Raw genomic sequence first — 22,460 nt, forward strand, 5'->3', positions numbered from 1 at the left:
AATATAAAATGCACATTAGATTTATATTAAGTAAAAATATGTATGGCAGTGGATTGCAAATGTATCCTCAGCCAACAGCCTGGCTTACATAATGCATTTATTGTTCTTTCAAAGCCACAGTGAGTAGCAATAACCTGAAAAGCAAGAAATTATCAAATATGGAAATAGCTGTAGTCCTGAAACCTTGACACATGAACAATGGCTTATCATGTGTGCCAGTTCTGCTATATTATTAATGTAAGTTCATAGTTTTACAACTACGTGATTATTTGGCAGTAAAAATTAATACATTTTATGTAGACAAACAGGAAATGTAGCATAATGAAGCCTGTCATTTCAGTTTATGCATTTATTAAGTAGTAACATAATATGATGTATGTTAATGGGGGCGCAGAGTTTTTCTTTGATTAGCTTTAAAATGAATATGCATGAAGTCACAATATTAGTAGACAGTTATTCTGTTTTTAAAATACTTGATGACTAATGTTAGTTCATATTTTTAAGCTTATTGAAATCTGTTCCATTTTTACAACAACATGCCATTTATTGTAACTATTGCAGTTGCAGTATAAAATGAAAAGTAGATAAGTCAACATATTCTGTATGATAAAAACTTCACAAATTCACATTATGAAATGCAGTCCAACTAATATGGACCTGAACCCGGGAACTTACTTTAGTATTCCATACCATACCTCTCACTGTCTTGGTGCTAGAAATCTGGACAAAGCCTGACAGAATGGGGGTGGGGCAAAGGCCCAAAAATAGGGACAGATGTTAAATATCGCTCATATAAACTTACAAACTTGCTAGAATAACAGGTTTGTGTTAACATGCTTTTTCTGAAGAATTTGAAGTCTGAAACTTAAATGTATGTCATTATTTAGGGACTTCAATCCTCATATCATCACAGTAATTTGCCAGAAAATCACAAATTGTATGAGGAATAGACAAAACATATGAATAAAGACTCTGGACATTTTGGGACAGTCTGGGCAGTTGAGAGGTAGGTGCCATGCTAGTTTACTAACCATTGTGCTCTCAATTCATGCATTATAGGTGCCTGGGCAATTGTGTCATCTATGTACATTATTTTTATCATTGGCCTATAACAAGCAATAATATACATGTGACAGGGATACATAGAAAATATTATGTTTACAGCGTGTTTTTAAATTGTACTGAAATGGGAACTAAAGTCTAATCTGTTAGGAGTAGAAAGCCCTAGAGTACCATGCCAGTATTATTTTGGTGGTATCAGATGGCTATCAAACCTCTAGCCTTGCTCTTTGGCCACACACACATTCATCATGAGGAACTATATTACTAAGAATGAATCACATGTCAGAGGACCAGTACTGCAATTTAGCAGTGTTGTAAAGTAATTGGTGATCATATTTTTAAAAAGCTTGCTGGATATTAACAGAATGCCAGTAGCTGAACCCAGGGCCCATTGCAGCTCACATTAGTAGACTGTTCAAAACTGAAAGGATAAATGCCTGCTAACCATACAAGCTTTTGCGAAGAGTATTAGAACAGCAAGCCAGGTGCCTGTCTACAGCTCTGACTTTGATGCACTTCATTTTCACCAGTATTAAGTCAGGATGCATCCTATTGTTCCTGAAAACTGTATTCATTTAAGACTGAGCAGTAAAATGGATAAGTCCTAGATTTGTATAGTGAAGGAATCGTTTATCTTGTACTTTTTCAGATGAGATCCAATCACCACCTCTCATTTGTAAGAACTGTATCAGTTAAAGTAAAGGATCTGTCTGGTAGTTTCTTATTTGGTAAGTATGGTATGAAGGCTCCATATACTTGGAGGTGATGACTTTTAATTTAATTAACAGCAGAACCTGCTTGCACACTGTATGACCTTGAATACAGTAACATAGAACTGAGGTGTAGACACATGCTTAAAGACCATTTCCCATTTTAACCCTGCTTGCATATCATTAAATGCATTATCTACCTCCATGAATCATCTATGATTTTTCTTAAACCATGTGACATGCTCTTAGGTGCTAGAATATATTATAAAATTTGAGGGGGGCAGAATATCTGGGTACTTAAGTCAAATTGGTGGTATGATTTCTTATCCATATGTTTTTTTAAGTAATGAAAGCATAAGCATGTAATATCATTTAAAGTTGCAATGCATAGAATAATTGCATAGATGTATGTCATACAGAATTCTGCATTCCCTGCATTTGTCATACAGAATACCACAGATTAATCCATGACAGTACTGACAGTGTAGAACTGTCCACATTTTGCAATTATAAGGTTCAAGATAGGTCTCTGGCATGTAGCATACCTACACTTTCCTACAAAAATGTGTGGAAAAATGTGTATCATAATAATGTGGTTTATTACTGTCCAAATAATACCAGTGAGGCTAATTGATCTATAGTTCCCTGGGACAATGTTAAGGCCATCCTTGTGTACTGGTACCACTGTATCCATCTCCAGACGTCAAGCATTTATCCCATTGAGAAACTGTTTAAAAAGGATTCAGTGAGGCTATGTTTAATAATGACAAGGAAACAGTCTAGTGTTGCCGAGGCCCATACACTGCTATTGTTTCTGATTTATTTTGTGGGCTGCATTTTAAACTAGTTCAGGTGTGCTTGTAGGGAAGGTAGAGTCTGTTTTGTAGGAGGAGCATGAAGAGGAGGGGAGGTAAAGATTTTAACTACATTTTCCTTGAGTATATTGACAATGTCCACAGGGTTGAAGTTTGTGGTACCATTTGAGATCAGCTCACTGCAGTACTGATTATTACTTCTAATATTCCTAATATTGGTAAGGAAGACTTAAGGTAATCTTTGAAGAAGACCTCAATATTCATTTTTTGCTTGACTTTGCAAGTTTTTAACTTATGCCTTGGTTCTTTGCAGACCTTTATGAGATCACTCGGGAAGGAGGTTTGAATCTGTTTGTTAATGCCAGCATTTTCCCCCTTTGTTGTGTAGTTTGTTAATAGTGTTTTAAGCATACTAGACACAAGTGTCCCTTCTCTTCAGGGGCTACCCAGAGCACTTTTTGGTAAAATTACATGCTCAGCATCCAGCAGTAGGCAAATGAAGGTGGAAGGGAACAGAGTCAGGAGGACTCAAGAAGTAGCTCATTAACAGCTCAGAGCCTTAATCTTCTTCACTGACTGCCAAACATAGTCCCATTATGGGGATTTCATCTTCAATTTGCCATCATATTTTGGTAGATGGGAATAAATGTTTTACTGCAGAAGTTAAACTAGGAGTAAAGCCAATAGTATTATTTGCTGGTTTTGTTGTAGGTTCCCATGGGGGTGCAGATATTTTAAATTTCCTTAGGTCATCTAAGAATGTTAGAAGGTTGACCTTAGAAAATCCTTAAATACAGTGGGTCTAATGCAGCCTTATGTTGGGGGACTTAGTGAAAGCCTGGTAGTCTAATTTACTTAATGGAGAGAAGCATGTGAGTTGTGGAAAATGCATGCACATTATTAGTAAGAAAACTGTCAAAGACAGTGGAGACCCTGGTAGAAGAGAACAGTATCTGGTGAAGAGTACTGGACTTGATAAAGTGAAGGGACCCCTGTGCATATTTGTTGATGGTGACAGAGGTTTGTCTGTTAATGGAGAGGGAGCTGAAAATCACCCATGATGATTGATTGTATTTGATTCAGTAGTTAAAGACACTGAGTTTTAGAGGCAGAAGTCATGGACATAAGCAGGGTTCTCTGTTTGCATTGATATGGTAATTGTGCTTGTTTATAATACTAGAAGATCTGCAAGTTCAAAGTTGCAGTTTTGCTGGCTTTGCTTTGAGTTAAAATTATTTTAGATGAAAACTGATTAAGTCCCCACCATCACCAGAGGGTCTGGATAAGTCATAGGCACTAAACTGAATGCCGTCACTACACTGGTGCCACGTTTCTGTAATTACATAGATATGTATGTGCTCACAGATCAGGAAGGTCTCAAGGTCAGGCATTTTCTTTTTTATGCTCATAGTGTTGAGCAATGCCAACCTTCTAGAGGCCTGTTTCTGAATTTGTAAGTTGGAAGGTCTAGAAGACCAAATCTGTCCAGAAGTGGAACTCTAGAGGTAGAACTTATCTTCCCAATTTGTGGAAGGTCATGGAGAGAGGAATATGCCATCCTTTGTGAAGCAGGCAGTACCATCAACCCTCTGCTCCCAAGCTAACACACATTGGATCCCTCTGAAATGGCACCAGTCTGTGAGACAGTTGTTGGAAGTCAATGATTTTCTGGTTGCATTTGTGGCATCATTGGTGCTGATGGTCTGATACTGCTCAAGACTAGCTGCTTCACAACCATAATCACATTAACAGTTTGGTCATATCTCTCTTCAACTTCCCCAGGCTGCAGTATCTAAGAGCATTCATTCCTGCAACAGCCACAACTAAGTTATAAGCATGCTTAGGGTGAATGAACTTAAGAGTGCTAGTGATATTATAAATTCTGTCATCTGAAAAAGAACTAAGTATCACTCTAACCTTACTTAGCCTGGTGAGTGAGGGGAAGGTTCATACATCTGACTATCTTGTTAGCTGTGCCTGGGACAGTCATGTGTGGCATCATGCTGAGGTTTCCTTAAGAGTTTGCAGCTCAAGTGGCCCATGTTTGAAGGAGAAACAGTGGAATTCAGTGAGTAGTAGAAGTAAGGATTGAGGAAGACTATAATGTGACCTAAGTGTAGAGATTCAAGCTATGTGAAGGAAGGACGAGTTTGCACATGTTAGAAGGCTGTGCTGCAGTGGGGCAGGAAATGTCTTGTGCTAGTCAGCAAAAACCTAAGTATAATATGTATTCAGCAAATATAGTAATCAGTATGTCTAGGACAGTTGGAATTAGCAAATATGATAAAGTAGATGTTTAGATAACAAACAACAAAATGCTGCAGGATACAGCTAATATAATATCAGTAGACCTAGTTACATGAGGATCATAGGAGATTACTAGGGTATCAACCCGAAGGTCATTTAGGCCTAGCCATTTCAACCCAATGTAGTACTATAAATACTGTAGTCAATACCCAGGATTGTATTTATTAATGACTGTCCATATCCAGGAAGTGTGTGGGTACTATCCCTGGTAAGAACTTATGGTGCCCCATCCATTCATCCAGGTTCCTTTTGAATCGGGTCATAGAGGTGCTCTGCTTCACATGAATTGGCAACCTAGTCCATAGATGTGGTAGTCACTGGGAGACAAATCTGTCCTTCAAGCATGTCCTGTTCAAGTCACAGGCCATTTTTAGGTCCCTGGAAAGGGTAGCTCTAGTCCCATTTGATTTACAGATATGCAGCAAATTCATTAGATTTGGGTCAGAGATTGCAATGTAAGCCAGACATAAGTCTACCCTAAGAAGTCTATATGATACTGAGTATAGTGACGGGGACTTTAGTCACAATGTGTAATGCACCTGCTGGAATCCCTTGATCTTCTTAGTTAAAAACTTCTGAGATCTCTCCAATTGCTGCAGGTGCTTTTTATGGTACATGGTGAAAGGGGTGTTATACTCAATTATGGGCCTGATTAGGGATTAGTAAAGAGAGGTTATAACCTCCTTTGCTGTAGAGTTGAAGCATTTGCTAATCAAGTATGCTACGTAGTAGGCCTTCCTTACTACAGTAGACACCGGGTGGTCAAAGTAGTCAACTTGTGATCCCATATCTCTTACCACTTCGTAGGTATATAGGGTATTGTTGTTAATTTGATAGCATGATAGGACATTGTTTTTGTATGGCATTGGAGCAGTAACTATGGGATACACACTTCTGCTCTGCTGTCTAGACACACACCCACCAAGTTGACTGCAGTGAGAGTAGAACCTCTACCTATAGGTTCATAGGTTCACAGGTGTGTACTAAGCTAATGGCCCTGGAACCTTTACAAGCCTAGCCCGTAGACGTGCCCTAGCATTGTGCCACCCGACGTTAGTTCCAAGTGCCTCTATCAAGTAAAGCCATTGGAGTGATCCCTGGGGTGAACCTTCTATTTCCCATCCACTCATCAAGATTTCTCTTGAAGAGGCCCAGTGAGGTGCTCTGCTTGACATGTATGGAAAGTCTATTCCAGAGCATGGATAGTCTCTGGGTTATGAACCTGTCCCTCCAGCATGTTCTGTTGATTGTGGTAATGAGGTTGAGGTCTCTGGAGCATGTGGTGCAGAGGGATTGGTATTTCTTTAGATGTAGCATTTCTAACAGAGCTGGGTCAGACATGGCTTTCTAAGTCAAGCAGAGATTGCCTCTTAGTAGACGATATGAGACAGAGAATAGCTGGAATGTTTTGAGTCTGTCCATGTAGGACATGTGTTTAAGGCCTAGGATCCTCTTCATGAGGGACTTTTGTGGCATTTCCAGCTGTTGCATGTGTCTAGTGAGGTACATGCCAAATGGGGCATTATACTCTGTGATTGGCCTAATGAGGGAAGAGTAGAGAGAGATGATGACCTCTTTCTTCCTGAATGCAAAACCCTTGGTAATGAGATGTGCCGCATAGAAGGACTTTCTGACCACAGTGGCAATGTGGTGGTCCCCAGATCTCTTATAATGCCTTCAGTGTTCGATGGGCTCCCATCGATGTAGTAATTAGTACAACTGAATTTTTCCCAAAGGGGATGATGACACATTTTTTGGCATTAAGCATAAGGCCATGGTTTCGACACCAGTCATTGGTCTCAGTGAGCCCTTTCTGTAGGATGTCTACATCACCTGGGGAGTTAATAATGGCTCCCAGCTTGTAGTCGTCTGCGAACTTGGTCAGCCAGAGTCCCTTCGTGTTGGCTTGGACTTCTGAGAAGTAGATGCCAAACAAGAGAGGACCCAGGACCAATCCCTGTGGGACTCCACTCATGACTGATCAGCAGTCTGACTTGGAATGCACTACTTTCACACTGTGGGTTCTATCTGTGAGCCAATTTGCAACCCACCTAGTGAAATAAGGGTTGATGCCTACTCTGGTGAGTTTATCAATAATTCCTGAGTGGGGAATGATATCAAAGGCCTTGGCCAGATCAAGGTAGGCTGTATGAACTGCATTGCCCTCATCCACAGCTCTGGTGACTAACTCAAATAAGTCAACCAGGTTGAGCAGCCATGATCTGCCTTTCACAAAGCCAAATTGCATGGGATCTAGAGTTTGGAGATTCCCCTATATCCTTGTTAATTAGGGTCATGATGATGTGCTCCATAGCCTTACATTTCAGACTCATCAGGCTAATGGGGCAATAATTCCCAGGGTCTGTAGTTGCTCCCCCTTTATAGAGAGGAATGACTGTAGTAGTGCACCATTCAGTAGGGACAAAGCCTGAGGTGAGGCTGTGATTGAACAGGCCACACAAATGTGGTGCCAGTTCAATTTGTAGTTCATGTAGAACACATCCAGGAATATTGTTGTGTCCCATGGAAGCTGTATTCTTGGCCTTGGACAATGCAGCTTTAACCTGTGCTGCAGTAATACTGGGTGCCTGGCATTCCGATTGGTCATTTAGGAGGGAGAGAGAGGTAAAGTTGGCATTGAATCTGTCAGCCAGTATGTTGACAATATCTGTTGGCTCAGTATAGGAGGTAGTATTGTCCAATAACTCAGAGCAAACCTGGGTATTGCCATGGAGATTCTTGATATAACTGTAGAAGGCTTTGTGGTTGTTTTTAGTGTCTGCCACAATTCTGCCTTCATAGCTGGCTTTAGAGGTTTTGATGAGGGATCTCAACTTTTTGTTGAGACTAATAAGGGAGCTTTTCCAGTCTTGGGACTTCACCTTTTTCTCCAACAGTTTCTTCCTTCTGTTGTAGAGTTTATTAATGGCAGGGGGTCACCAGATTGGCTTCCTTTTTTGGAGGAGAGCGTCTTCTTTCTGTTGGTATGGCTAGTTCCATGCATTTATGTATGTGTTCGTACAGTGCATTGGTGTATGATTCGGAAGTCATGCATCTGTTTTCCATTCACGTGGGTGCTGTGAAGTTAGCCACCTCTGTTTTTAGGAGCCCAAAGTCAGCTTTGGAGAAGTTTTTCATGGTGGTTTACCTTTGCGGGGAGTGTGGGTGAGATGTGGATTTCCATGGTGATTAATTTGTGGTCAAATCTCACCAGGGAGGAATTGACTATTGGTGTCAGTCTAAGTACACGGACTACAGAACACAGTATTTAATGCTAGCGCCATGGCACAAGTCTTGACTAAGGACTCAGTGTTATAAGGCAGAAGAATGACAATATCACATTCACTGATTTCACACAGGTGTCTAAATAGCAGTAAGGAGAACCTAGTGCTGCATCTAACAATGGCCAGAACTAGTTTACTGTCAGCCATGCAACTTAAAACTATCAACTCACTCATGGTACATGTGGGAGAAGAACAACAGTGCTAATTTCAAAGATGTGTACAAATGAGATTCAGCCAACAGATCCCAGTGTTAATTCCAGGGGTTCAAGCACTTGAAATACAGTCAATAGGTTGAGTTACCAATCCATATGAGATGGCCACAGTATTAAATTATATGGAGCAAGCTTTTTAAAGTGAAAAAAAAATCAGATGAACATTAAATAGACTCATTTCACTCTACGCAATCAGACAAGAGTACTAAATTGCAAAGGGCAAGCTCGTATACGTGCAGAAATTGAATAAACAACATACATAGTGTCTGTGATACAAGCTTACTTGAGTGCAGTTTCATGAATAATAGATGCCAGATGACTATAATGTAGTATACCAAAACTGTAGATGTGTTAAATCAAACCACAATAATTCAGACTATACACATCAAATAAAGCTCAGTGATATAGACTGTTAGTCCAATGTATGAGTACAGACTTTACCTGGTACTTGCCGAAATTACAGAAAGCATTACCAGGAGAAGGACAGCTAGACAAATGAAAGCAAAACCTAATTGCTTCTTTAAAAAGCAGTATTGTGTATTAACTAGTTTGGTCCCAGATGAAAAATAGGTAGCTTGTTTTCTTCTTTTATATGTTATGGTAGTGTGCAACAGTGCATAGTAAGCCAAAAATGGCACCAACTCATACAATGCCTGACATTTTAAAACAAGGCGCAGCAAACAGCCACACTATCACTGAAGTCTCTGAAGAGCTTAACAGTTAAAACAATAAAAAAAAATGAAACAATCCATAAAGTGCATTGGCTTTCCCTCCTCTCACCAGTGGCAAAGCAGCAGCACCATCCACACATTCTTTTCTCAAATAAAATCTCAAAGGACCAAATGATTGGCTAGTTTCATCCTAGATGGAAAAGCAGTAGTTTGTCTACTTCTGTAAGATAAAGCAGTCTGCCAGTAACTGAACCCCTTACAGAACTTGCTTTAGAAAAAGAAAGTCACCAAATGTGTTGTGATCCCCTCCTCTCTCCAAAGGTAAAGCAGTACAGTAATAAATTCAGGTATTTTCTCTCAAAGTAACCCCCCAATGTCGACAATCAGCACATAGTTTGGTATCAGGTGAAAAAGCAGCAGTTTGCCTTGGTTTGTAGACTCGAGTTGTGATGTAGCAACATACATATCCACCAAATAAATATACTTCAAGGCTGTTCAAACAAGGTAATGCACTTGAGCTGCTCCATGTTCAAATCACCATAGGTAAAATCCAATACCACTTCCTTGCAAGCTGTAGGTCCCCCTCTGTGACTCAGGAAACCCATACCATGTATTTAAACCTATTAAAAACACTAACCATCCAACCCAATACCATATTCATGGGTGACTTACATTATCCCACTATTAACTGGGAATCCTATATGACATCAAATGTACATACACAGAGATTCCTGGATTTTGTAAACACAACTCCCTGGACCAGATAGTCAATACACCAGCCAGGGGTGCAACCATACTGGATCTGGTCCTCACTAATATGGGAGAGTGCTGCAAACCCCCTACTGTAATGCCTTCCCTGGTAAGGTCAGACCACAAAATGGTTTCCTTTGAAGTAAAAATAAAACCTGGACCCCCACCTAAACCGTGAATATTCAGGATCTATTCTAAGGCTAACCTCCTGCTATTAGCTGAGAACCTGGCAACATTTTAAGCCCTTATAAACCCTGAGAACACTTCTGCCTAGGCAGAATTGTTCACAGAAACCATGTACAAGCATGTTAATAGCTGTATAGAAGCAGCTGTACTCACCAGGAAGACGTACAGAACTAACTCAAAAAACAAGCCACCCTGGCGGAGTCACAAAATCAATCGGATGTATAATAGGGGGAAGGAGAACATGGCAAAAATTAGGAGGTGCAGTACCCAGCAGGATAAAGGCAGTCTCATTAAACTAAACAAACAACTCAGACGACAAATAAAGTCTACCAAAACCAAATTTGAGGTAAGTTTGGCCTCCCAGGCCAAGGACAACCACAAAGCATTCTTTTGCTATGTCTGCAACCTCAAAGTCAATACACAATTGTGTGCAGAGCTCATTGTAAATGGAGCCACCTGTAGTGAGCCAGAAGATATAGCAAACCTCCTGGCTGATAATTTCAGCTCCAACTTTACTCCTCTCTCCCCCTCAACCTTCCATCAGGAAATATCATCAAATATAACTCCCCCTACTATCACTAGGGAACAGGTCCTTAATGCTGTCTGTAAGTCTCTAAGACCGAGAACACTGCATCAATGGGCCCAGACAATATCCCAAGATGCCTTCTAAATAGCATGAAACATGACCTATCAGGGCCTCTGGAATTACTGTTTAACTCTCGCCTCAAGCCAGGCTTCATGCCTCATGAATGGAGAAAGGCAACAGTCATCCCTCTGCACAAAGGTGGGTCATCTACAGACCCTGGAAACTACAGACCCATGAATCTCACTAGTCTTGTATGTAAAGCCATGGAAAGAATTATCATGGAGATGATCGATAGAAGTATAGTAAACCTCCAGACACTGGACCCAACCCAGTTTGGTTTTGTAAAGGGCATATCATGCCTACTCAACCCGGTGGACTTCTTTGAAAAGGTCACCAAAGCAATTGATGAGGGCAAAATCATTCACACTGCCTACCTTGATCTGGCCAAGGCATTTGACACAATACCCCACTCGGGCATTGTAGACAAACTCAAGAGGTTAGGTACAAACCCATATGTCACCCAGTGGATAGCCAACTGGCTTACAGACAGGACCCAGGAAGTTAGAATTGGGGAGTCTACATCTACAAAGAGGCCAGTCACAAGTGGAATACCTCAGGGATCAGTCCTTGGACCGATCCTTTTTGGCATTTGCTTCTCAGAAGTCAAGGCCAATGTCAGTGGACTCTGGCTGACTAAATTTGCAGATGAGTACACATTAGGAGCTGTCATTGAATCTCACACCGACACAAATGTTCTCCAGGAGGGGCTGACATAGACAAACAACTGCTGTCACAGACATGGACAAAAACTAAATGCCAAGAAATACATAATAGTATCATTTGGGAAGTCATCCATCCCTAGTAACTATCATATTGACAACACACCCCTTAGACTTGACCCAGTAGTCAGGGACGTAGGGACACACATAGATAGTAATCTAGTCTTTGATCATCACATGTCTACAGTGGTGAGGAAATCATTCTGTGTTGCATAACTTATAAACAAAGGTATGGCATCTAAGTCCAAGGAAGTCATTGTTCCACTGTATTCGACATTCATCAGACCTATCATTGAGTACAATGCCCCCTTTGGTATGTACCTAACCAGACATATCCAACAACTGGAACATCCACAGAGGTTCCTCACTAAAAGAATACAGGGCATAAGTAATATGTCCTATGCAACCAAAAAAGGGGTGTAAAAGTGGAAGAAGAACACAATTGAAAGGAAATATCCACCTCTGGAGCCAATATACTACAACCCAGAAAATATTTATTTTTAAAAACACAAAAAATAAATGATATCCACAAAGAATCCACAATAGTCAAGCGCTTTCATCAGATGACTTCTTCAGAACAAAATTCCATGGTCTCATCTCATTTTATACTTGTTGGTAATGACTCTGATTAACAATTAATTAACATTTAAAGTGGCACTATAAAATACACATTGTTATATACGCATATAAAACAAAGGTATTATTTAAAAACAACTATAAATATTAAAACTAAAATTAGTATGTTACAGCTTTGTAGCTCTGAACCTGAGTTCAGGTTTAATACTGATGGCATCATTGATACCTGGAAATTCTGTGGCATTCAACTTAAGTTGCCACCTAGTTTCTGCCCTTAATAATTTATTTGTCCAATCCCCTCCTCTAAAACCCATATTAACTACTTCTAAAATAGCAAACCTAAAACAATGGGAAGGGTTACAGTTAACATGTTTAAAAAGGGCATTCTTTTCATCTTTTTTTGTAATGCTGTAACAGTGTTCATAAATCCTATGGTTTAACCTCCTTTCCATCTTCCCTATATAAAAACATTCACAGGCCTTACATAAAGCTAAATAGACAACACCTGTGGTTATACATGAACCCGGGGCCAAAGAAAAACTTCAATTTCATATGGACCCAATCTAACCTTAGGGGTTTCTAAAATGTAACTACATTAGTCACAAGCCCCACATTTGCTAGTTCTGTTCTTTTTATGTTTCTTTTTTTAGGTATTGGTTTTCTAAAGTATTTTTCAAATTGTTGTTAACCCTATAGGTAAACAAGGGTTCTAAACCAACAGCTGCCCATAAAATCCTTATTTCCCTTCAACATGGCCCAATTGTTTTTAATAATCCTTTTGACTTCACTAGAGGTTTCACCGTAGGTTAAAACCATAGCTTGGGAAAAGTCCTTAGGTTCATTTTGATCTTTAACTGTAACTTCCTCAGTAGCTCCTAATAAAGGTTTGTATCTAACATTCCATTCACTCATAACTTGGTCTCTAATCCTAGTTAAAAAGTCCAAGGGGTAACCCCTACTAAGGAACATATCCAAAACTAGCCTCGTTTCCTCTTCAACAAAACTGAGTCTAGAACACATTCTGACTACCCTAACCATCTGCCCCTTTACTATTCGGTAGTAACAACCAATACTGACAGTAACAATATGGACTCTAGGTTAGTAAACTTAGAATTTAAAATGCACAAAGTCCGAGCTTTACAATGCGATAATTCTTATCTGAAAGAGTGTATTGCTAGAAGATGGGTCCCTAAGGGACTTCGAGTGTATAAATTTCCTAAGGTGTAAAAAAAGGCGAACCATGTGGGATGCATGGCTAAGTATAAAAAGGCCCTTGTGGTCATTAACCTGGTAAACACCTATGACCCTATGAACCAAAAATGGCTGGGCAACAGAGAATTTCCACAGGAGTGACTTATAAGTTATAGTAGGTTAATTCTGCTCTGGTGCTTACAAGGAGATGGAAGTGTATGATGGAAGGAGATAAAAAGCTAAGAAAACAGGGTCATTCTGATGTCAGAGAAGCAGGGCATCCATCTTTGCATGCAGTGACTTGAATTCAGGAATGGGATCATTGCTGGAAAGACACTGGCTGAATCAGCTAATGGGCAGCTTTCCTATCCCAAGGGGAGGGTTCAGGAAAAAAACACTGCCTGTGTGACCTCTGGTGGAAACCAGGGGCTTGACAGGTGGCTTACATGCAGAGTAGCAAACTGTTGTGAAGTCATTAAAGGACATCTGAATGCGGTTCGCAGTGCAAGAGTTTAGAATGAGTTGGTTAGGCGTGTCTTAGGTAAGGATCGTAGTCGTAATTTTAAATGTATGGTAGTACAGCTCATCATTCCAACTATGAGGATGGGTGAGTTGGATAATGAAACTGAAAGGAATGAACTTAGACAGATAGTAAGAATACAGGCCAGTAAAGAATTCGGTTTAAATGGTTCTGTTCCTTTAAAGCCAGCATTGAAGGTCCGGCCAATTAGATGAATGAGGTTACGATGTGTAGAAGCTGATTAGTCTGCGCTATATAAAGAGGAAGAATGTATTTTTGAATTAGGTCTGATGAAGTGCTGATACAAAGCATGAACGTATACAGTCTGTTAACTGGAGTCATTTGTCATTTTAATAAAACTTATAAAAAACAAGATATAAATAAATAAGATGCTGTGCTATTGTGATCATGTACCAACACTGATGCATCTAATGTCTGCCCCTATATCAGTAATCTTCCCAGAGTTGTAGAAAGTGAAACTATAGTTCTGCATGTTTTTGACAGCTGGCTTGTCTAACTGTACTGTTCATTATTTTCTCCCTTTTTTGCTCCATACCTGCAGACCCCTTACTCAGCTGTTTCATCTGCAATCAGAGTAGGATGTTTCTTTAGGGGGCTACCATTTAGGCAGGAACATTGGTGCTTTGTGTCTCCATCTGTGCCTTTTGCATCTGGTTGTTCACTGTGGGACTGAGCAGACTTTAGGCTGCCAAGGCTAGTCTGTCTTAATCCCTAGACTTGGGCCCATCGGATACCTGTAATTCTAGCCCTGACAACAGCTAGGGTGCCCATCCCATCGGTTAGCTGAGTCTGACTTATCCACATGACTGATACAAAAAGGTGACCTGTCTATCTAGCATGGATTGGAAGACACCTTCTCTAATCAGCCACCCACTTCATCATTGGATGCAGTCAAAGGAGGCATTTTTTTCCTCTGATTTTAATACCAGACTGGGAAACCAGCCCAGCAGTCCCCACTCACATCCTCTACTCAAGCATCCCCTTGTACCAGAGAACCTGTCTGACCCAGAACTACAGCACATTCCCTCATGAATGAGTGGGCCAACTTTTGCTGCTCACTTCCATCCTCCATCCATAGCTCCTCCAAACACCCAAGTCACTAATTAAGACTCCAGTCATCTGCATTGTAGTCATAGATTTCTCCATCTACTCAACAGAACGAGGCTAACTGGAATATTCATATTCCATTTTAAACGCAGTTGGAGGGAGCACAGAAAAAGTCAAATGACTTACTCAAGGCCACAGAGTATGTTGGAGAGAGCTGAAGGCACTAAGGTTCAGGCCTGAGGCTTAACAGACCAGTACCTTAACCTATGGTACCCCCTGCATTTCATAATGTTTTATTTCACTTTATTAAACTTAGTCTTCTCACGTCTTTACTTGTTTTGTAAATAGTACTTCTGATGGTCGTACATAAACTTCACTTTATAGATATTTGGAAAAACATAAATTAGATGGAGATTTTAAACTGTAAGGCACTCATAATATTAATTTTCCCTTCAATTTACTTCAAAACATACCCTGCTTAAATCTCCATGGTGTGTTATTGATCTGAAGTATAAAATGCATACATTATTTAAATCCCTGCCAGTCTGAACATTATATTTTCTTGGATGAACATTATTGTAATTCTTATTATCTAAGTGCCATCTAATGCTCTTTAAAATGGGCAAATAGATGGGCACTGCTCAGCATTTTTAATAATACAAAATAGTCTGTAATATTTGTAAAAGTAGATGCTGTCTTCTTTGACAAAGTCAGTGAATATTGAAACTGGCAAAATATGTGATTTGCCTTAATCGTTTGACTTTTTAATTAAAAAGTGCAATTTTCATAATATATAACTCTTTTGTGGATGTCTGTGGTTACAACTGCTGCTCTGAAAGGGTTATCTGAAACAAAACAGTGATATTTTTAGTATTTATAAAAGACAAAAAACAGGGAGAGAACTATATTGTTGTATAGCTACTTATCTAAGTGATCAACTTTATATGAAAATGTTATCATAATGGACATGCCAGTAAAGGATAAAATACTGTATTTAACAGAAGCACAGCAGAGATAAATAAAAAAGAGAATGATGAGCTTCACTCCTAAATGTCGATCCTCAGAAAGACTTACAAAAGTCATGGATATCGCAAGTCAGTCTGTGGACTGAAACTTAGTATTTTCAATCAAAAAAGGAGAAAGTCAGGTGCACAATGCATTTCATCTTTCTGCCATCTTAACAGTTTTATCTATTAATCAGTTAAGTCAGTGGATCCTTCTCTGACTTTTTTCAGCTATGACCTCTGTCACAAGGTCATGGGTAAATACAAGGTATTCAATATAAATTTTAGCTGCCGTGTTCATCAGAGTTAGAGCCGACTCATTTAGCAGTATTACTTGAAGACTGATAAAGAGGTTCTCCAGTTTGATTCTTGGCTGGAGAGCTTTCTGTGTGGAGTCTGCATGTCTTCCCTGCGGTCGAATGAATTTAAAGACATGCAGGTAGGTTCGAGCATGTGTGGGTGTGCCTTCTTTGAAGGCTGGGTGCCGGGCTGGCAACTCAAAACTGTAAAAATTCACCGCCAATCATTAGCAGACCGGAGTTCTGCTGTAGCGACCCCTAACCGGGAAAAGCCAAATGACAGTTATTGAAGACTGATAAAGGAGGGTGAAACAGTGGTCTGTTATGCAAAAGTGTTACAGTAAGCTTCCAGAGTAGAAAGTTTTTTGTGATGCAACATTTTCTTTTTTGCAGTTACATATTTATACACTGCACAAACACACACACACACACAAACACACACACAGCTTCATAATATATATATAAGTATACATATATAAGAATATACAATTTAATGTAACCAATCAACCAACATCTTTGTTAGGATTTAGTATAGCCATTCAGTCAGATTTTGCAAGTAGATGGAAACTGCATTACCAACAAGAAAAAAAAAACATGTAAACATAAGGAGAGCATAACATTTCTACTCATATAGTGAGTGAAGATAACGACTGAGCCCCCAAAACTGTGAAGTAGAGATCTCATTAGTAATATTATACATGAGATAGATTTTAACACAGATAGGCTGTGTTACTTAGTGCTCCACTCAGGTCATCAGGGCTAACCTTTTCTCCAATTCCTAATTAATAGGGAGCTTTTGGAGTGAGTGGTAATATCTGTTGTTAAGTAGTCTGTGCACTGGGTCTTCAGCAGAAATGTTGCTCTAACTTTGATAACTGAATAAACCTTATCATTGTATTCTCTGCTATGCTCTTCCTATGTGGATTTAGTGCAGTAGGTAGGAACACACGTTCAAGCCAGACAGTTGTTAATTAGTGGCAATCTTCTAACGTCTGTAGTTAATAGATATGAAACTGTCTGTGAAAGTTTTAGCGAGATGTTTTTCTGTGTGTTTATTAGCGGTTAAGCTTTGGAGGAGGGGAATGGATATACTGTCTGAATCCACTGTTACCATTGTGGAGGTATATTCTTTTTTGAGTGCCAAAATTATCATACTCCGTTTTTGATAACTTATTGTCAGTTTGTTAGCAATCAGGCAGTTTCACACAAAGCATAGTTTTTGTTGTAATGATTGCAGGTAGTCTTTTAATAGTTTTTAAGGGCCATGTAGTTGTCACAAAACAAATCCATTTGGTAGAACCCCAGTATTAGAAACTCATACAGTAAGAGGAAGAAATTCATAGCCTGTAAAAGCGGAATTGACGCCCTAAAAGTTACAGAAGTCAGAAAGATCAAGAAAATAAAATCCTCCAAAAAAAGTATGGATTGAAATTTGACACCCAAGCTAAAGTTAACCACAAAGCCTTCTTCAGCTTTGTCAGGAGCCTCAGAAGTAATACCTAACAATGCTCTGAGTTAATGCAAAATAACTCCACAAACTCGTTCCCCGAAGACGTGCGAAACATTAGTGGAGAAGTTCAGTTCAAACTTTATTCTCTTATGTCTGCCTAATTATCTGCAGCACATTATTATGCCTGTGTCCCTCCCCCTACCCATCGTGTACGCAATTTTTAAGTGCTCTCTCCAGGTCCATTGGTCAGATAATGTGTTAGGCTGTCTTCTTGCTAGCAACAGATATTGTCTGGCTGATCCATTATTAAATTTGTTCAGTCTCAGCCCCTCTACTGGAATTGTGTCAGAAGTCTGGAGGACTGCCATAGTCGTCAAAGGGGGACTCACTACTGATCCAGGTCCAGGAATGTATAGACCCATAAGCCTCACCAGCATCTTCTGTAAGGATATGTAACACATCATTATGGAACTTATTAAGAGAGACATAGGCAGTCTTCAAACACTGGTCCCTAACCAGTTTTGATTTGTTAAAAGCAGACCATGTCTTCTAAACCTGGTTGGCTTTTTGAACAAGTCATCAATGCAATTGACTCAGGCAAACCAGTTCACACTGCTTAACCTTGATTTGGCCAAAGCCTTTGATACCATTCAACATTCTGGCAACATTACTAAACTAAACCTCAGTGTTACCCTCTGGATAGCAAGTTGACTCACTGACAGAACCCAGTCTATTAGTATTGGTAGCACTTTCTCGAGCAAAAGAGTAGTTATCAGAAGTGTACCCCAGTGATCTGTACTGGTACCACTCCTCTTTGCTATTTTATTTGTTTTGCTTTTGTTTACCAGCTTTGTCCAACTGATTTTTGTCAAAAAACCTTTTCACCAGAGGCCTGGTGAGAAAAGCTCCAAAATACTGCAAACATTTTTAAACAGATATTAATTAATATACATGAACAGATGTCGAATTTTACACATGCATTTGCTAATTACATTACCTTTATATGAAAATAAAGACAACTATTATAGTATAAACAATACTTCTGCATTAGTAGATGTTGAACATTGAGAATTTGAAGAGGTAAATTACTGAATTTATTAAATAGATAACCAGTAGTATGATAAGTACTTAGAAATTCAAAACACTGGAGGTGAGGGAAGGAACTAAAAAGGTAGAAAATGTTAATATTGTAGTAGAGTATGTCCTTCTCCGATGTCAAGGCTGACACCAAGGACCTGTGGCTGATGATATTTGCAAATGATTGTAGACTGTGAGGTGTCATACATATGGAATAAAAAAGTATCCACTGTAATTTGTCCGACACAAAATAAGTCAAAGAACAGAAACGAATGAGCAGCACAGCCGATAAAAATATGTAATTTATTAAAACATATAAAAAGGTAAGTGCTTTCATGTATAAAACATTCCTTCAAATCACAAAACACACACAAATTACATCAATGTATAATCAAATCAGTTAAAACAATTTACCAAAATATTGTCACCATAGCAACTAATTAGTGCTTAAATGTACATGAGAGTAAATATGGTCTAAGTGGGATGCTTTCATTTAGACCAAAACCTCTATCAGCCCCAGTATTCACCAACATTTATTTATACAAAGTAGTCATGTATTTACATAAGAAAATTATGCATCTTAATTGCTAAAAAGCAATTGGCATTGGCTAACAGGCATGGAGTTGTGTGAAATGAGATGACTGAGGGAAAAACTTAATTAGTGATTTAAGGAGAGTTTAAGGTGTTTATGTTAGGTCGTGGCAGGGACAAGTCTTGGAGTTGAGCATATGGTGTTTTAGTTAATTTTTAATGTGTAATGAGTGGGTGATGGTAAGTATGTTTAATGGAAGTTTGTTCCAAACAAGGGCAACAGAATATTTATATAGTAATTTGCCAACTGTTCTTAGGTTGGTAGATGTCAAGTAGTTGCTGGTTAGAGGTACGGAGGGTCCGAGGTGGAGTTTAGGTAGAGATGAAGGATGAAAGAGATGGACAGAATGAAGGTTTGTAAAGCATGTTGTGCAACATTTGAAACTGAGATAGTTGGAGTTGTTGGGGGAGCTCAAGCCATTGGAGAGAGTTTAGAGCAATACAGTGATGAGCTCTGTAAGGAGAGTTTGTGATAAATTTAGCTATTTTGTGGTAAGTTTGTTAAAGTTTGTTTAGGGTTATAGTTGTTGGTGAATACTGGGGTGGCATATAGGAGGTAGGGAAGGAGGAATGCTTGTGCCAGTGTGAGTCTAGCATTGTGGGTTAGAAATTTTTTATTACAGTACAATAGCCCTGATTTCTGGTGTGTTTTTTTTTATACATTGGAGTAAGTGCAAGTTAAGTGGGTGGCCACAGTGGTGCAGCGGTTAGCGTTGCCACCTCACAGCAAGAGGTTCTCTGGTTCGATCCTCGGCTGGGGTGCCTTCTGTGCAGAGTCTGCATGTCTTCCCTGTGGTCGCGTGGGTTTCCTCCCACATCCCAAAGACATGCTGTAGGTGGATTGGACACTCTAAATTGGCCCTAGTCATGAGTGTGTGCATGTGTGTGCCTTCTGTGGAAGGTTGGGCGCCGGGCTGGCAACTCAACACCGTAAAACTCCACTGCCATTCATGAGCGGACAGGTGATGTGCTGTGGCGAACCCTAACCGGGAAAAGCCAAAAGAAGTAGGAGGAGTAAGTGCAGGTTACATTTCAGTTCATCAATTATGACTCCAAGGAGTTTTGTGTGGGTATCAGGTTGGATAATTGTGTTAGAAGATTTAATATCAATGGTAGATTTATGATTAGTAAGAGATCGAGGGAGGAAGAGTAAGAGTTTGTTCCTTTTAGGGTTAAAGATGAGTAAATTATCAGACAGCCATTTTTCAGTGGATAGAAAGGCATTTTGGGTTAGGGTATGGAGCTTGGTCATATTAGAAATAGAGATAAGTGTAGAGTCATCAGCGTATTGGATGAAAGAAGATTGTTTGCAGGATATGTAGACATTAAATAGAAGGGGACCCAAAATGGAGCCTTGGGGTACTCCAGTTGGGACAGCCATTTGACAGATTGCTGCCTACAGGATAGGTAACTACTGAACCAGGCCAGGGAGGAAGAAGATAGATTAAGATTAGCAAGTTTAGATAGCAACAGAGGATGAGAGACTGTATTGAAAGCTTTGGAAAGGTCAAGGAAGAGGCAGGATATGAGTTTGTTGTTGTCAAGGGCTTCGGCTATGGTATGAGTGAAGGATAGGATCTTTACTTTTACAATCAGCATAGAATTTAAACTCATACGTGATGTTAGTTGTAGGATGTATAAAATCAGGAGCACTTGAAATAAAAGCACAAGCCTTACAACTACGACAAGGGTGTGTACCTTTTCTAATAGACAATAGTCGCTCCACACATAGAGTTATGCTTGTAACAGAGTCATTGCTTTAAATTTCTAGCATTCTTAAAATAAAAACTAGGTTGTGTGCCAGTAATCTTTTTTATCCCTTCATCAGTTAGCAAAATAGCCCAATTTCTTTTTATAACCTTGCATACTTCATTAACACTATTAGAAAAAATAAACCCTAACCTAGGCTGTCTAGAGCCAATGTCATTATTATTATTAATCCTTGCATCCCCATCTGAAAAATAAGGCTTACCTTGTGTTTGTCTCAAAGCTTTAACTTCTGTTAAAGCATCCTCAACCTCTTTGCATCCATAGTGCTTCTCATAAAATCCAGTAGCAAGGAGTGCATAGCTATTATGCAAATTCTTTTCATCTGTGCATAATCTTGATACTTGTAGTATGTGGAAGGTTATGAACATTGAATTAAGTTTCAATTATAAAACCACCCAGGAATACAAAAAGAACCAGTCCTTTGGATTTGTATCCTAGGACTGGTTCTTTTTAAGTTTCAATTATATTAGACTACTCACTGATTTCTTTAACCCTACAGAGATGAGCTTAGACTCTGATATTGAAAATATGTTTAATGACATGCGTAGTGTGTGAAGTGTATCAATGATTTACTGTTTAATGTTACCAGTTATGATTTTAAATTACAACAACAGAAGCACAAAAAAATTAGACAGGGATTATAATGATTTTAAAAAAGGATCTGTTGACAATAAAGTGAAAGAAAGCGCTAAATTTATCTGGCTTTGCAGCTTCTTTCTAATTTTCAACAGTCGCTAACTTTTTGGTGGTTTTAAAAAAGGACATATTTTTTTGTGTGGCCATGTACATCCTGTGTGAAGCAGAATCAAAGGAATGTGATTTACAGAATGCAGACTCAAATATTTCAGTGGATACTGCATCTGCTGTATGTGAGGAATTGGAGATTGCAAGAGTAACAACTAATGTTTCAGAAACTGGAGTGGGCAGTAGTATAACTCCACCAGAGGAACACCATGTAGAACTTGGCGCCAGATGTAAAGTTGTTAAAGCAATGACCCCTCTAAACTCCAACAGCCTTTACAATCTTCCCATACCTTTAAAGAAACAGTGGCAACTAACCAATCAACACTCTGAGCAGAAGGAATCAAAAGAGATGTCAGTCCATAGACCAGGAAGAGATGACTGTGAGCGACCAGAAATGAGGACGACAAGTATATTGCTAGTATACAGTACTTCATCTTATGAACTGACTGCATTGCACTTGAGTGTACTTAATATGGGCTCTTTGTTTATACCAGCCACTTCAGCAGATATCTGTGATCTAATTTTACGTTTACATATGTTTGCCAGAGAGGTTATGCTTAAATCTTTGTTTATGAATGACAAGGGTAATCATAGTGTGTATAAGAAACCCAGCTTTTTAACCCCCCTTTAAATTCAACTTTAGAAGGCTTTGTTCAGGTGTGTGAACAAGAGTTACATCAAGTGCTCCTGAGTAAAGAAGGTAAGCGGTTTTATAATTTAACTGAAGAACAGTTTACAGCTTTGCTAGAGTTGGAATCATTAGACTTTATACTTATAAGACCAGGGGACAAAGGGGGTGCCCTGGTCG

General features: G+C 39.3%; 1 protein-coding gene and 1 long non-coding RNA gene across 3 annotated transcripts in view; both read left to right on the forward strand.

Moving 5' to 3' along the window:
- Window positions 1-2,924, forward strand: part of LOC122790499 — a 7,682-nt gene extending 4,758 nt beyond the window's left edge. Inside the window, exon 3 of the long non-coding RNA XR_006363026.1 lies at window positions 2,912-2,924. This is a non-coding gene — a long non-coding RNA (uncharacterized LOC122790499). The remainder of the gene's footprint in view (window positions 1-2,911) is intronic.
- Window positions 1-22,460, forward strand: part of GPSM1 (G protein signaling modulator 1) — a 2,081,362-nt gene that overhangs the window by 1,745,060 nt on the left and 313,842 nt on the right. The gene's annotated exons all lie outside the window — the stretch shown is intronic.

This window comes from Protopterus annectens, chromosome 16.part0 (assembly GCF_019279795.1).
Source record: "Protopterus annectens isolate FY-2018-M chromosome 16.part0, PAN1.0, whole genome shotgun sequence".
In the NCBI taxonomy this organism is placed as follows: Eukaryota; Metazoa; Chordata; order Ceratodontiformes; family Protopteridae; genus Protopterus; species Protopterus annectens.